Source organism: Piliocolobus tephrosceles, chromosome 18 (assembly GCF_002776525.5).
Source record: "Piliocolobus tephrosceles isolate RC106 chromosome 18, ASM277652v3, whole genome shotgun sequence".
In the NCBI taxonomy this organism is placed as follows: domain Eukaryota; kingdom Metazoa; phylum Chordata; class Mammalia; order Primates; family Cercopithecidae; genus Piliocolobus; species Piliocolobus tephrosceles.
In genome coordinates this window covers 59,668,664-59,680,730 of record NC_045451.1, presented here as the reverse complement: position 1 = coordinate 59,680,730, position 12,067 = coordinate 59,668,664, and positions in this window count along the sequence as shown.

Below are 12,067 nucleotides of genomic sequence, written 5' to 3'. Positions count from 1 at the left end.
ATAGATAGATAGATAGATAGATAGATAGATAGATAGATAGATAGATAAATTTTAAAAAGAGGGTAATTAACTGGGAACATGTCAACTTTAGTTTTTGTTTGTTTTTCAGGTGAGTCAAGGGAAAAATACTTCAAAAATGGAGTTCTCAGGCCAGGCTTGGTGGCTCATGCCTGTAATCCTAGCACTTTGGGAGGCCGAGGCAGGTGGATCACCTGAGATCAGGAGTTTGAGACCAGCCTGGCCAACATGGTAAAACCCTGTCTCTATTAAAGATACAAAAAGAAAAATTAGCTGGGTGTGGTGGTGGGTGCCTGTAATCCCAGCTACTCAGGAGGCTGAGGGAGGAGAATCACTTGAACCCGGGAGGCAGAGGTTGCAGTGAGCTGAGATCACATCATTGCACTTCAGCCTGGGCAGCAGAGCAAGACTCCATCTCAAAAAAAAAAGAAAGAAAGAGAAAAAAAATTGAGTTCTCAGATATTTAGGTAAAAAACAACATGCTTTTATTTATTATTACACAATGATACATGATTATTGTTGGAAAATGAAGACAGCAAATGCACCCTCCCCCAATGTCCAAGTTTCTGCTTAGAATATCTCCCTGACATTTTGTCGCCCTTTGCCTTAAGTCAATGGGAGGCAGGGACACTATACGTTCTTTCTTTACACGGAGTAAAATCTATCAGTATTATCCTCTAATGCTGATTAATTCTTAGTCATTCTTAGGAAATCCTTCTCTGCTCGGGTTTCATAAATCATCACCCATATTTTACTCTAGCAACTTGAAGATTGATTTTACAAACATTTAAATTATTAGTCCATCTGGAATTAATTTTGATATAGATGGGAAAGACGTGTCATTATATGATAAAATGGATATCTTTGCAAATGGTACTTACCGCTAGTTATTGAATAACCCAGACTTTCATCACTAATTTGAGTTGGAAACTTTTCCATATACTAAACTACTACGTGTATTTGTGAACGTTTTTAGGCATGCTATATATTGTGCACGGAATTTTCTATCCATTGCTCAATCGATATTGCATTTTAATTAATATTGTAGGAGGTTTTAATGCCTAATAAGAGAGACCCTCAACCTTTCTTTCCAAAGATCAGTTGGCTTTCTAGCTTGTTTATTGCTTCTGAAGATATTTCTAATCCTTTTATTTTCATGTTCCAGATACCCATGAAGATGCAGAAAAATCTTCACACTCTCAGCAATTTAACAATCTAAGGTAACAGGTAATGTAATACCAGAAGCAGAAAGTAAGATGTCTAAATTCTAAGAAAATCAGAGTAGGGTTTAGAAAAAACTCCTAAGGATTCTACCTGAGGAGTTTCCTGTTTTTGCTGCCTCTGATTATACCCTGAATACACATTGCAAAACTCTATTTTTGCTATTAGTTTGCATTTTGTTTTGTTTTATTTTGTTTTTAGAGACAGGATCTTACTCTGTCTTCCAGGCTAGAGTGTAGTGGCATGATCATAGTTGACTGCAGCCTCAAACTCCTAGGCTCCAACAATCCTCCCACCTCAGCCTCCTGAGTAGCTGGGACTACAGATGCACACCGCAACACTCGGCTAATTCTTTTTTCTTTTTCGTAGAGATGGGATCTCACTATGTTGTCCAAGTCACTCTCAGACTTCTGGCTTCGAGTGATACTTCCTCCTTGGCCTCCCAAAGTGCTGAGATTACAGACACAAGCCACTGCATCTGACACTGCATTTTATCTTTTAAAATGTGTGGTTCCGCATCAGAATATGAGCTCATTTAAGGGTAGGAACTGTATCTTAGATATCTTTTGTACTTTTGCACAGTGACCAAGACATAGTAAATGCTCAAAAAAACATTTAATGAATTAATTAATGGTACACAAAACTCTTGTGTGACGGAGTTCTCTGGCTGTGTCTGTCTTGTGTCTCCACTGGAGTACCAGGTGCTGGGATATGGCAGCTTGCCCAACCACCTCGTTGCTCCTCTGTGTTGCCTGGTGAGTTTCATATTTATACAACCCTGTGCTTTCCAGGCTTTACAGACCCTTGCTAATGGATTCTTCAATGGCTTCATCCTTCCAGTTTCTTCCTCTTGACATTTTGCACTTTGCCCTGAAATAATGTGTCTCTTGGCCAATGGTGAGCACTCCATGATCTCTATCCTTCCCCTGGTTCTAAATTTCCCCAAGGGCCTGGTAGGTAGGGAGGTGATGAGCAGATAAAGCTGAGGCCCAGTTGGTTCTATCCTGGGCCTCCTAAGATCCAGTTTCTTTTCTTCTAGTTCAAAACAAGTCCCCCTTCCCCCTTCCTTGGCACATAATGGGCACTTGACAAATGTTGGTTTCTTTCAACTTGACACCCTCTATTCTGCTTCCCTCTCCGGATGGCAGGGTATGAACAGCAAAGCCTCATGTCATCTGTTACCATTTTCAAAAGAAAGTTTGGGGCTACCACGGGGACATGATGAATTAAAAGAAAAAAAAAATCGTTCCAAACTACATTGGTGCCCAGGCTGGGTGGGAATTGACCAACTAAAATGACTTTATCTAGGCCATTGCACATGACCTTATTTTTCTTAAAGGGTAGAGAAGTGGGACCTTTATTATGACTTTGAAATCTGCATACTCGGATGCAAATAGGAAGTATGTACAAAATGCCCATGAGGAATGAGGCCCGGAATAATACATTATTCTTTTGAAGTTGGTCACCCTGGAGTTTACTTTAAATGTCATTGGCACCTTTTCTCTTAATGCTTTCTGGGTACCCTACATATGTAAAACGAAAAACCAAAGGTTTTTGCTTGAACCACAGGATTAACTGGTCAAACTGGTCATGGAAGGCCATCTGATTACAGACAGCCACAGTGATACATTTTTTTTCAGTGAAAAATTAAACCTTGTGTCCATGCAGACTTGCCATTTGTGGTCCATTGAAACTCTGGCATTGCTACCCTTTTAAGGAGGGAAAGAAAATCAGCGTGGTTGAGCTCTCTCTCTCTCTCTCTCTCTCTCTGATGTCTTCTCCGTTTTTCCATAGCAATTTTATTTGACTTAAAGTGCAACTCAAGAGAATTCTTAAAACTCACTAGCATGGAGTCAACCCTGAGACTGGAGAGAGTTCTGTGGGCTTCTTGCGCTTATGCTGATGATGCCATTGTCAGGACGCAGCCTCCTGAGAGATCTCCACTCATTTCCATCCTTCATTCAGGTGCTCCTTCCCTAAAGCTGCCCAAGAATCCCTTGTTCCTCTTTAGATAAAGAGGCCAGGCTCAGCCCTAGCTTGCTCTTTATCTGCCCAGATTGAGGGAGGAGATTGGACCACCATTTTGTCCTGTCCAGTTTCCTGCTTTGCTTGTTTTCATGGTTGTTGGCTTTTGTTTGCAAGGAAAACCTTGGATTTCTCAGCGTGTGAACAGGAATATTTTCTCAGGCTCTTGATAGACTGTTTAAGAAAGAGAGGACAGAGGCACATGGCTTTCCTCTCTAGTCACATAAAACAAAGCTTTAAGGGATTCTTTGGATTGGGCCGGATACAGAGAATTTGGGTGTGGGAGTGGTCAGGAACCTTGGGGGTGACTGTGCTACCTTGATTTTGTGTGTTAGACCTTGGACCTCATATCTTAGAAGAGTCTACCTCATAGTCTGCAGAATGGGCCCATCTAATTGGGTAGGTCACCTGCAAGTCAGCTTGCACCTTTGCAGGGGAGGAAGAGAAAGGGGGCACCTGTGTTAGTTATGCCAAATTAATGCTGGTCATTAATGGGGTGACGGTCGTAGCCAGATTTCTCCCTCTCTCATACAGGGGCAGAGGATAGTTGAACATCATGTGGCAGACACAGTTGTTTGCCTCCTGTGGCCCTGTGGGTAAGTTAGGAATAAATATCAAGGAGCAATTGACTTTCTCCCTGCTTGGGCCTGATTGTTTTCCCCTTCTTCATAGGTTAAAAAAAGTGTGTGCTTCAGCAAAAGAAACTATCATCAGAGTGAACAGGCAATCTATGGATTGGGATGAAATGTTTGCAATGTATCCATCTGACAGAGGTCTAATATCCAGAATCTACAAGGAACTTAAACAAACTTACAAGAAAAAACCAAACAACCCCATTAAAAAGTGGGCAAAGGACACGAACAGGCAATTCTCAAAAGAAGACATTCATGCTGCCAACAAACATTAAAAAAAGCTCACCACCACTGATCATTAGAGAAATGCAAATCAAAACCACAATGAGATACCATCTCACACCAGTTGCAATGGTGATTATTAAAAGGTTATGAAACAACCAATGCTGGCTCATTTGCAGAGAAATAGGAATGCTTTTACACTGTTGGTGGGAATGTAAATTACTTCAACCATTGTGGAAGATGGTACGGCAATTCCTCAGAGTTCTCGAACCAGAAATACCATTTGACCCAGCAATTCCATTACTGTGTATACACTCAAAGGAATATAAATCATTCTAATACAAAGATACATGCATGCATATGTTCACTGCAGCACTGTTCACAATAGCAAAGACATGGAATCAACCCAAATGCCCATCAATAATAGTCTGAATAAAGGAAATGTGGTACATGTACACTGTGGAAAACTATGCAGCCATAAAAAGGAACCAGATCATGTCCTCTGCAGGGACATAGATAGGGCAGGAAGCCATTATCCTCAGCAAACTAATGCAGAAAGCCAAACACTGCATGTTCTCACTTATAAGTGGGAGCTGAATAGTGGGAACACACGGACACAAGGAGGGGAACAACACACACTGGGGCATGTCGGGAGGTGGGGTGGAGGGAGGGAGAGCATTAGGATAAATAGCTAATGCATGTTTGGCTTAATACCTAGGTGATGGGTTGATAAGTGCTGCAAATCACCATGACACATGTTTACTTATGTAACAAACCTGCACATTCTGCACATGTACCCCAGAACTTTAAAAATAAAAATAAAATGATGTGCTTGCCCAGTGCCCACTGTGTGCCAGGCCTCATATGTTGCCTTGCTTCAGTCTTAGAAATTATACTCACAACACTGTGATGTGGGAATAATGTCGTTCATGTTTCCTTTCCTTTGTTATTTTTACCATTAAAGGAACTGAGGCTCAGCAAGGTAAAGCGACTTGTCCAAAGTGGGGTTGTGTCACATGGATAGAAAGCAGTCTGTAAATGCTTATTGGTAATGAAATTTAAGTTGAAGGGAAAGAAAAGTAAAAGGTGACTTTGTGCTTTTATTCATTCGGTATTTGTTCACTGAACAACAGTTCACTTTCAGGAACAAAGAATTAAGTTTTCATAGCATCGTCTTTGGTTCATCATTCCTTTTAAGAGCTGCTTCAGTGTTCGTTAATAATTTTTCTCTTTCTGATCTAAAATTGACACTCTAACATCACAATTAAAAGAACTAGAGAAGCAAGAGCAAACACATTCAAAAGCTAGCAGAAGGAAAGAAATAACTAAGATCAGAGCAGAACTGAAGGGGATAGAGACACAAAAAACCCTCCAAAAAATGAATGAATCCAGGAGTTGGTTTTTTGAAAAGATCAACAAAATTGACAGACCGCTAGCAAGACTAATAAAGAAGAAAAGAGAGAGGAATCAAATAGACGCAATAAAAAATGATAAAGGGGATATCACCACCAACCCCACAGAAATACAAACTACCATCAGAGAATACTATAAACACCTCTACGCAAATCAACTAGAAAATCTAGAAGAAATGGATAATTTCCTGGACACTTACACTCTCCCAAGACTAAACCAGGAAGAAGTTGAATCCCTGAATAGACCAATAGCAGGCTCTGAAATTGAGGCAACAATTAATAGCCTACCCATCAAAAAAAGCCCAGGACCAGATGGATTCACAGCTGAATTCTACCAGAGGTACAAGGAGGAGCTGGTACCATTCCTTCTGAAACTATTCCAATCAATAGAAAAAGAGGAAATCCTCCCTAACTCATTTTACGAGGCCAACATCATCCTGATACCAAAGCCTGGCAGACACACAACAAAAAAAGAGAATTTTAGACCAATCTCCCTGATGAACATCGATGCAAAAATCCTCAATTTTTTTCTTTCTTCTTTCAGCCTCATTTCTCTCTCCCCCAGAGATATAATACTCTGGTATATGTCCTTGGGTACACATATGTCCTTGAAAAATGTATGTAACATTATTTTACATAGGTGTGAGCACATTTGCATATGTATACATATGTAAATTACATACATAGCATTGTGCTATGCACTTCATTCTATTTCTTGCTTTTTACTCAGTGCTTTTAAGTTCCCCATACATTTATTTATATCCATCTAGTTCATTGCTTCCGATTGTTATATCCTATTCCATAATATCCATCCATGTTCTCCCAATAATGGACAACTGGGTTACCTCTATCTCTTTACTACATCAATAATGTGTTGGGATCCTTGAATATGTTAGCATTTCTCAGGGGAAAATATCTGGTCCTCTATACTTTCAGTGGCAAGTCAAAGCATGTAAGGAGAGCTGGACAGCTGGAGATGGTGTAATATTTATTTTAAATGCAACTAACAGGAACCGGAGGGCATCCCCCATTAAAGAGACTGCTCTACAAAGAGAACCATTAACATGAATGTAAATCACAGTAGCTTCAGGGACAGTTTAATAACAATCTGACTTTTTATTGGGTGAACAGGAGATGTACCAGCTTTCTCCTTACAGAGTCTTCTGGATCTTTTGCAAAGAGAGATTTTATCTGAACTGCTATCGAGATGACTGAGGGCAGAGGGCTGCTCTGGGAGTAATGGCCATAAATCCAATTAGTAATTCACTTTCTCTTCTACTACAGGCTCCATTTCCCCTGAATGTGGAGAAGATATGCATGTTGGCCATACTTCAGAACCTGGTCAATCCTGAGGGCTCTGTGTCATCATGCCACCAAAACATGCAAGACACCTTGCATGGGAAAATACCAGAATGATACACATCACCCTAGCGACAGTAGAAACCTCTGCTGAAGGGAGAGGAAAAGGTGGTGGGTTGATGGCCTGGAGACTCGTCATACTTTATTCTGTATACTTGTGTATTGCTTCAAACAAAAATGTGTTCCTGTCTTACTTGTGCAATAAGGAAAAGAAAGCCCTTTAGGGACCTCTAGAGAACTTTAGCAAGGTTAGAGCTCATAAAACTCCCTCTGTGTGAATGAGGAAACAAGGCAGCTGGAGCACCAGCAGTTATGTGTTCCTGCTCACATGGCTGGGTGGGGACCAGCGCTTTGGCCCTCTTGATTTCTCTTCAGTCCGGGGGACACTGGGTACATGTACCAGTGTGACCAGTGGGCAAAGCTGCAAGTGGGCCAATGACCCCAGAGGCTGAGCCAGTGCAGAAATGTCTTGGATTCCAGACTTGTCCTTGAGAACTTGGAAACTTAAGAAATCAAATGCTTTAATGACTAATCTTTATGATCCAAAGTAAAGAATGGAGATGGCTTGGGTTAAAAACAAAACCTGTACTAGATTAATTTTGATTTTTAAAAAAATCACGTAATTGAGACCAGCCTTGGCAATATGGCAAAACCCTGTCTCTACTAAACATACAAAAAAATAGCTGGGAGTGATGGCATGTGCCTATAGTCCCAGCTACTCGAGAGGCTGAAGAGGGAGGATCACTTGAACCTAGGAAGTTGAGGCTGCAGCGAACCGTAATCATGCCACTGCACTCCAGCTTAAATGACAGAGCAAGGCCTTGTCTCAAAAAAACAAACAAACAAACAATATTGCATAACTGCTTTACATTTATTTTCTCTGAGATCGAAAAGACACATTTTGAGAACATGGGGGTTCTTTCTCTTCTTATTATCTATACTGACTACAAAGGTGTTTCTTGTGGGTTGATCATTTAAAAAATATCATAATTGAAGTATAAATGACAAAACCACACTTGCATGAGCTAGTAAAAAAAAAAAGCACAAAGGATTTGGGTTTGAACCCTAGCCCTGGCATTTACTTGTCACCTTGAGCAAGTGACCAAACCTCCCCATGCCTTAGTTTTATTATTTGCAAAGTGGGAATAATATCACCTAATTCACATGATTACTATGAGGATCAACTGAGATACTCTAAGTAGCGGTTTTAGTACAATGGCTGGCACATAGTAAGCACTCAATAATCATGCCATTATTATTTTACTAAGGACATATTCACTATTATTTTCCCTTGGACTACTCCAGGGATCAGTGAGATATTTATTAGGCATACTAATAACTTGCTTTGAATTTCTCAAAAGCAGAGTCTGAGATGAGGATTTGTGTGCAGAGTGTTGGTTTGGTAGGTGATCCCAGGAAATGCAGTGAGGAAGTGAACCATGGAAGAGAGAAAAAAGGCAATAAAAATATATCTCTGTGGGCAACTGAACACAGTGCTAGGACCTTCTGAGGTACTGTGTAGAGTATATTTCAAATAGCATGGGGGAGGCATAACACTTATGTAGTGTCTGGTACAACTACGTAAGTGCAATCTCCAATTAAGTTTTTTTTTTGGAGACAGAGTCTCACTCTGCTGCCCAGGCTGGAATGCAGTGGTGTGATCCTGGCTCACTGCAATCTGTGCCTCCCAGGTTCAAGCAATTCTCATACTTCAGCCTCCCAAGTGTGTGGGACTACAGGCATGTGCCATCACACCTGGTTAATTTTTGTATTTTTAGTAGAGACAGGGTCTTGCTGTGTTGCCCAGGCTAGTCTTAAACCCCTGGGCTCAAGTGATCCATCCACCTCAGCCTCCCAAAGTGCTGAGATTACAGGCGTGAGCCACCGCATCTGGTCTCCAGTTAGGTTTTAAGTATAGGTTATGTTTTTGCTTATAATTTTTTTATTGTTAAGTAACAGATATCTGCATTGGCTGATGTTCTCCATGGTTGCTCTGCCAGTTTTTTCTCCATTAACTGATATGAGGGCATAATTTATGTGGCAAAATGTTTTGGCATGGTAAACACATCTGTAACGATAAGCTTAAAAGTTAAGTTTGAACGATATATTTATCATTCCATTGCAAGTCAAGGTAGGTTATCTCTTAGACTGGTTCTCAAAAGGTAAGCAAAGGGGCTTCTGGAAACAGTGATACTCTTTTCAGAGAATGCTACAATCATCGCAGAACACCAGAGTTCCAGCATATTCAATTCCAAGGCATAAACAGAAAAAGTTATTGCAAGAAATATGACCATCTTATGAAATTATTAGTATGGACATGCACACACACAACCAAATGTGACTGACTTTTTATGAATTTCTATTAATATTTGTTTACTGGGTCATTGCTCACTTGTTATCTGTGGGAATTTGCTTGCAGATTGACAACAGTAGGCACCATGGGCATATGAAAATATGGAAGAGAAACATTAGACATGTAACATTTTACCCATTTTTACACTAACCTGAGAATAAAGAATCCCTAATTATCTTTCAGGGACAAAACACTTCTATGTAATTTTTAAAACACTGGCCTTTGAGAACCAATGTAAAAGGTCCACCGAACAGCTACAGTGCCAATTTGTGACTATATTCACTAATCAAAATGAGGGACATCCCACAATTCCAGGCTACTGGGAAGTTTGCAGGTGACTTGGCAGATCTCATAGATTGCACCTCCTAGGTGCTGTAAGAGCAAAGTGTGAGCTGCCTACGGCACTAGTGGGCAGACCCTTGACTCTTCTGTGGGGTCACTTGAAACTGGAGTTATGTATATAAAGTAGCCCCCCTTAGCCACAGCTTGGCTTTTGGCTGTTTCAGTTACCAGTGGTCAACTGCAGTCTGGAAATAGGTGAGTACAGCACAATAAGATATTTTGAAAAAAAGAGCGAGACAGACCACATTCACTTAACGTTTGTTATTGCAGTACATTGTTAACAATTGTTCTATTTTATTATTAGTTATTGTGCTTAATCTCTTACTGTGCCTATACATACATACCTATAATAAAGTTGATAAATTATACTATGTATGTATAGGAAGAAATGTATAGGAAAAATACATACATATTATAGGTCCATATGTATAGGAAAAAAGTTTATAAATTAAACTTTATTATATGTATGCATGTATAGGCAAAAACATAGTGTATATAGGGTTTGATATTATCTGTAGTTTCACGCATCCACTGAGGGTCTTGGAATGTATCCCCCATGGATAAGGGGGATTACTATGTATATATGTCTGTGTATGCATATATAAACACATATATGTATACAGACATATGGTTTATATATATACACACATATACATATGTATACATGTATGTATATATACTTATATATAGTTTCTATGAGGAAAACTTTATGTATTTTACTATTGTGCTCTAAATTAGGCAATACACTACTGACTATAACTAACACAACTGCCTTCTTTGCTTACACTATTACTTCCATGCATTCACTTCCTGAGTCTGGAAATGAATCTGCCTTCTACCATCCTTACTGAAGGCCTCGCTCAAATCTCATGTCCCCACAAAACTATACGTGACCATCTCAGCCATCTGCTAATGGTCCTCTCTCAAATTCTTAAAATACTTTTCATACTTTTCATTTCACACTTAGTGCCACCCCATATCGTTAGTCTCTGTCTCTTTCACACACACTCTCACACACACACGCATTCCTGTCTTCCCTAACAAGATTTGCATTTTATTACTGTTTGTGCCCAGCGAGTGCCTCATACACAGCAGCTCTGGCAAATATGTTAGAATCATGTAATCAGGCACAGTCCCAAACATTATTCACAGCCCCACTCTATCAAACATCGATGTTTCCCCAAACTGAGTAATGTAGAGATCCTTCAAGAAAATGAAATCCACGCACACCCAGTGTTGACTTAAATTTTTAAAATAGTTAAATATGCCAAAGTATAAAATAAAGTATAAACTCCTTCCACTAATAGCTTTGATACAACTATAAAACGAAAACAGTTTACAATTAAATGCAAATAAACCCATATATTTGAATTAATTTAATCTGACAGAACATGCTATTTTGCTGCAAATAAATCACCTTTCAGAATGGGAATAGGGTCATGACTGCTGTCATGCAGGCTGTTTACAATTTGTCATGCCCGTATTGTGGTTTGCTCTATGACTATTCCAATTTTCCATCCATTTGCTCTATTTGAACCTTACGAAGCCATCATTCAGGTAATAAAATGTCATGTCATTGGACTTCATCTGGCACAAGTACATCATTGCTGTGTTAGTTCCAACCTCTCTTTCTCATTTACCCATGACAATAATATACCACTTGGCGTCAATGTGACCTTAAACACAGATGCTATGAAATCTGCAGCAGTACTTTGTTATAGATGGTCATCCAAATGAAAATACTCATAATAATATTAATAGCTATTATTTACAAACTTTATGTGTCAAGTGCTTTCCTGTATGTAGATTATCTCATTTAATTCTTACAATAACTCTCTGAAAAAGGTGCTATCTGATTTGTTTTTCTAAGACCACCAGAGTGGGCACAAAAGAACCAGTGAGTAGGCAAGGCTAAAAGCAAAACTGCAAATTTATTCTTTGGTCATCTAGCTTCAGGGACCGGAGCTGGTGGGGAGGGGGGGCGGAGTTTCTAATACAGTCCGGACAAGAGTGGGGGCTGAGAAAGCCCGCCCCCGGCGCATCTGCTGGGAGCGACTTTTCTAGGAGTGGAAGGGCAATAGGCGGGGCACGGGCATGTCGGGGGAGGGGGGGCGCTCCGCAGGTGCCACCAGGTAAATCTTGGTCTCCTCGGATTGACATCACCTGGTGCATGCCTGATTAATCTGCACCTTCCCGAGCCTCAGCTGCATTCTCGCACACACGGGAAGAGTTGGTGGTGAAGAAGAACCCGGAAGTGCACCATCGTGCCTCCGTTCATCCAAACAGTCCAACCTTTTATTGATAATAGTGATAAAGGGGCGCTGTGGTCTATCTGGCTACTTCCTGCTGTTAAGGGGCATCATTAAGGTCGGGGCCCATGGTTGGTATTTGGACGTATGGATGAAGAATAAAATAAGGCACAGTATTAGTATAGGAATGAGGAATGGAAGCATTTGTTGGAATATGGGCAAAACCCAGAAGGA